The sequence below is a fragment of the Gracilinanus agilis genome, chromosome 2 (genome assembly GCF_016433145.1).
Source record: "Gracilinanus agilis isolate LMUSP501 chromosome 2, AgileGrace, whole genome shotgun sequence".
Lineage (NCBI taxonomy): Eukaryota > Metazoa > Chordata > Mammalia > Didelphimorphia > Didelphidae > Gracilinanus > Gracilinanus agilis.
In genome coordinates, this window is record NC_058131.1 from 94,847,774 (window position 1) to 94,853,773 (window position 6,000).

The following is a 6,000-nucleotide window of genomic DNA, read 5'->3' on the forward strand; positions in this document are numbered from 1 at the left end:
CACTCTTCCACCTAGGAGCCAATACACAGAAGTTAAGGGTTTAAAAAAAATAAAAAATATAGGAGCTCAGTGTGTAGAAAGTCAGACTTAAAGACAAGAGGTCCTGGGTTCAAATCTTGTCTCAGACACTTCCTATCTGTGTGACCCTGGGCAAGTCCCTTAACCCCTATTGCCTAACCTTTACCACTCTTCTGCCTTGGAATCAATACATAGTATTGATTCTAAGATGGAAGGTGAGGGTTTAAATAGAAAAGAAGATTCAACCAATTCTGATTCTGAGATGGAAGGTCAGAGTTTTAGAAATTTTATTTTAAATACAAGAGCGTTAGCAAGTTACAGAGTGCATAACCCCTACCTGTTCTCTGTATCATTTTCCCCTTGCCCTTTAGAATATTCTGTGATCAATAGAGCAAGAACTCCTTACAGAATCCTAGAGCCTCGGAGTTGGACAGAGCCTCTGGAAATCATCAAAAATCCAGGTCCCCTACCTCAGGTAGGACATCACCTAAATCATCCGAAACCAAAGGAAAGAGAGTTAAGAAAGAGAGATGGATTGAGAAGTGGCTGTGAGAAGCTCACTAAAGATCAGTAAGCTTGATTTAAATATTTGACACAATTATAGAACAAATTATTAAATATATATTTTAAGAAACCAAAAAAGTCATCATTAAGATTAGTGATTAAGATTAATGGTTTCATGCAAAATAGGTCAAGTCATAAATGAGGTTTCATCTCTTTCTTTGTCAGTGTTACCAGATTGGTCAATCTTGTGGTAGATATAGATTGCCTATATTTTAGAAAATCATTTGAAGTCTCTCATGTTATCCTTAGCCTGGACATTATGGAGAATTGTTCAACTGTTTTCGGTTATATCTGACTCTATGATCCTATTTGGCAAAGATTTGGCAAAGATTTCTTGGCAAAGATATTAGAATGGTTTACATTCCCTTCTCCAGCTCATTTTACAGATGAAGAAACTGAGGCAAACAAGGTTAAATGATTTGTCCAAGGTCACACAGCTAATAAGTGTCTGAGGCAAGATTTTAACTCAGGAAAATGTCTTCCTGACTCCAGACACTGTGCTATATCCACTTTGTCACCTGTTTGCCACTGTTATGGAGAAATCCATGCTAAAATAGCATGGTTAGGTGAATTCAGAACTAGTTGAATGACAATGGGGTCAGAGGGCAATGGATTCGAATTTCACTTTCTCATGCTATAATCTTTGTGATCTTAGGTAAATCATTAAGCCTCTATTAGATTTGACATCTTACTCTACAATATGAATGATCTGAAGAACAGCTAGGTAACATAGTGAATGAGTTAGGAGGACCTGGATTCAAATCTGGCCTCAGATACTTCCTGACTGTGTGACCCTGGGCAAGTCACTTACCCTGATTGCTTAGCCATTGTCACATTTCTGTCATAGAATTGATATTAAGACAGAAGGTAAGAGGTTTTTTTTTCCTTAAAAGGTTTTGATTATAAGATCTTCGAAGTCACTCCCAATTCTAACTCTGATCTTATAATTAGTCATTAATGACTTAGTGTCTGTTTAGAGAGAAGTATCTTGCAGAATACCCCAAAGATCTATCCTTGACTCTGAGTTGTTTAACATTTTCATCAAGGATTTGGGTGAAGGCCTGGATGGAATAATTCTAATTCAGAAGATTATGCTCATCTCAGAGTAATGGCTAACACATTGATTAAAAGAAGTCATGATTCAAAATTTTCTCCACAGTATGATTGGGATGAATCTAATAAAATGAAATTTAAGAGAGATAAATGTAAAGACTATGCTCAGGTTCAAAAAGTCAACTTTACAAATAGAAGATAAGAGAAGAATAGGTTGAAACACAGCTACAGGTAGCTCCCTCCAAGCAGAGTTTTGCCTCAGGTTGGCCAAATTTAGAGGGTGCGGGCAGGCAGCTGGGTAGCTCAGTGTATTGAGAGCCAGGCCTAGAGACGGGAGGTCCTAGGTTCAAATCCGGCCTCAAACACTTCCCAGCTGTGTGACCCTGGGCAAGTCACTTGACCCCCATTGCCTACCCTTACCACTCTTCTGCCTTGGAGCCAATACCCAGTATTGACTCCAAGACAGAAGGTAAGGGTTTAAAAAAAAATTTAGAGGGTGCCACTATCATGAGTTAAGTAACTGAAGGAAGGGAGGATTTCTCTTTCTTTCCAAGGTTATCTTGTGTCTGCTTTGTATGTGAGTTGTATACAAGACCTACATGATAATATGTTATTTATGCTATCTTCCTTGATAGAATGCAAATTCCCTGAGGGCAAGAATTATTTCATTTTTGTTTTTGTAATCCCAGCATATAGCAGAGTACCTGGCATATAGTAGGTGCTTAATAAATGCTTGGTGACTGATTGATGGGGTAGCTATGTGGCACAGTGGATAGAATGCTGGACCTGGATGTCAGGAAGACTCATCTTCTCAAGTTCAAATTTGACCTCACAACACTTGCTAGCTATGTGACCCTCAGCAAGTACTTAATTCTATTTGCCTCAGTTTGCTCATCTGTAAAATAAGTTGGAGAAGGAAATGGCAAACTACTCTAGTATCTTTACCAAGAAAACATCAAATGGGGTCACAAAGAGTCAGACACTACTAAAAATGACAAAACAACAAGAAAAATGATTGATTGGTGAATTGGTTGATTTCCTTGCTGAGGCCAGCAAAAGCTGGAGAAGCTAGAAGTCTCTGGAAAACTAGGCTGGTCTAAATAATGCTTCCCATCCCATTGTGACATTCCATCTAAATCTTTTGCCCTGCCAACATGTATGGATCACAACCCTGATCCTCTTTTCCACCTCTTGCTCTGAGGACTCTAATCAAGCCAATATTATCCTTACTTTTGGAAAGAATGTAGTAATCAACTGCCCTTTAGTTCCCCTCACTGTGGAACTGTGACTCTCTCCCATGGCGGTCCACTCCTCTATATGTAGTCTCCCCTTATTAGAATGCAAGCTGCTCTGTGAATTGTTTAACCATTCTGGGAATAAATTAGAAATTGTGTGTGCTAATAAAGAGATCATATTTCTAGGCAAATACCCAAAGAATGGAAGGAGGGAAATGAGCATTTATTGAGCACCTGCTATATGCTAGACTGCTCGATACTTTACAAATATTATATCATTTGATCTTTACAACAATTGTAGGAGGAAGGTGCTATTATTATTATTCTACAGTTGAGGAAACTGAATCAAACAGCTGTTAAGTGACTTGCCCAGAGTCACAAAGCTAGAAAATGTTTAAGGCCAGATTTGAACTCAAATCTCCCTGATTCCGGGGTCAGCACTTTAAAATTTCCATCATTTAGTGGAATAGAATTAAGAAATTATGCTGTCACAGCAGTAAGTGCAAGAAAGCCCTGATATAACCTATATCAAACTATTGATATTGAAAGGCAGAGAGAAAACCAGAATCAGAATTATGTCAGAAAATAATTGTCAGAAATTGTCTCTACATGTAATTGAAAAAAAAGAAATTATGAATATGATGAATACAGAGATGCATGGGAGGGCACTTATATACTAAGCAAAGGAAAGTAAATGGAACCAGGAAAACAACATGTACAATGACTACAATAATGTAAGTGGGGGAAAAACACAACAGAACAATGGAAATTGGATTTTGTAAAATTATAATAACAAGCTTTGACACCAGGGAAGAAATATGAAAATGAAATTCCTCCCTTCTTTCCAGAAGTGGGGAGCTATGGGTGTGGAACACTGAATATAACATCACATTTGGTTCACAAATTGATTATTTTGGTTGAATTTATGTTTTTTTCCTCTCTTTTTTTATTCCTCATTATTAAAGAAGACTCTCTGGGAAAAGGGTTACATTGGGAAATGTAGATGATATAAAAACAAAAGATGTCAATAAACTTTTTTTTAAGCCATTACTTTCTGTCTTAGTATCAATTCTAAGACAGAAGAGCAGCAAGGACTAGGCAATCAAGGTTAAATGTCTTATCCAGAGTCACACAGCTAGGAAGTGTTTGGGACCATATTTGAACCCAGGTCCTTCCAATGTCAGGTCTGGTGCTCTATCCAGTGAGCTAACTAGCTGCCCCTCAACAAACATTTTAAAGTATGTGTAAAATCCTTCAAGGGAAATATTTGTATACATATCCCCAGGGCCTAACACAGTGGTAGGCACCTAATAGATGCTCAAAGAATGCTTTTTCATTCAATCATTCATTTATTCCTAGAGAGAGGCTGAAGGGTCCATGACTTCACCAACTTTTCAATATTGACCAGTGAAAGTCAAGTATTTGTTGTTGTCATTCAGTCATTTTTCAGACCTGGAGAGTCAAGAATCAATAACAAAGGGAAGAACCAGGAAACACATTAAATACTTTCATTTCAGTTTGTTTGACTTGTCATGGCCCCATTTTGGGCTTTCTTGGCAAATGTACTAGAATGGTTTGCCATTTCCTTCTGTTGCTCATTATAAAGAGGAGAACCTGAAGCAAATGGAGATGAATGACTTGCCCAGGCTCACACAGCTAGTAACTGTCTGAGGTCAGATTTGATTAGACCTCCTGATTCCAGGAAGACAAATCTTTCTGACTCCAGGACCTCCACTCTAGTCACTGTGCCATCTAACTGGCCAGAAAGTTAAATAGTCAAAGAATAAAAGACGAACAATATACCAAGCATAATAGGAATACTAACTATCTAGAGCAGTGATGGGCAAACTTTTTAAAGAGGGGGCCAAAGAAAAGGAAATGCTCATCTGTCAATCTGTTTCTAAGGCAACTCTTTCGAAGTTTCATTGTATTGTATCCTACTCGTTGTATTTGTCAGTTTAGGAATAATGTCACATAGCAGATAGAACATTTCAGAAGGGCACATCTGGCCAGGGGCCCTTAGTTTGCCATCACTGATCTAGACCATGATATGCAATTGGATAGAGCTCATCAGTCACCATATGTATGTTGGGCAGGCTCTGCAAATAGATAATTAGGGCTAGAACTAAACAGGCATCTGACTGGGCTTCCTTTCCTCACAGAACCAAAGTATCAAGAAAGGAAAAGCTCAATTTCAATCACCTTTGAGAAGTCATTCCTAACCCACCCTCAATATTCAATTTATCTTTTAAATCAGAATTTCAGAATTAGGAAGCACCATAAAGACCACTGAAAATAAATGTTCTTGAAAAGAATCTCCTCTCTAACATATCTGACAAGTGGTTATGCAAGCTTTAACCTCAAAACCCCCAATGAAAGGGAACCAACTACTTTCTTTGGTATCTTCACATTGGTCCTCCCTGCCTCACTCTCTCCTCACCCCACTCTGCTCTCTACAGGGCCACCATTGGGTTTTCTTAAAGAACAGATCTGATCATGTCACTCCTCCCCAGCCTACTTCTCTTCACTCCAAAAACTCCAATGGCTTATCTCCAGGACAAAATCTAAACTTTTTGATGGCCATTCCAAGTTGTTCATAATTTGAACTTATCCTACAGGCCCTTTCCAGGCATATTACACATTACTCCCCTCCATGAACTCTCTAGTCAGTCGCCCAACCACAGTACTCCACCTCCCTTTTTTGTGGCCTGTCCTCCATGGACATGAGCTGTCCTTTTTCCCTGGATCATATTCTTTCCTCATTTCTGCTTCTTAGAATCTCTAATTTCCTTCCAGAAAGCTCAAGTACCACCTAATACAAGAAATCCTCCCCCACCACACCTACCCATTTTGCTGCTAGTAGTGACCCCCATCCACCTTGTATTTATGGCATAGCTATTTATTGCTTTAAAATATAAATAAAATACAAGCTTTTAGATTAGAAAGATAGATAGGTAGGTAGGTAGATAGTTAGATAGATAGATAGATAGATAGATAGATAGATAGATAGATAGATAGATAGATAGATAGACAGATGGACAGATGAATGGACAAACAGATGGATAGACAGACAGACAGGTAGATAGATAGATGGATAGATAGATAGATGATAGATAGATAGATAGATAGA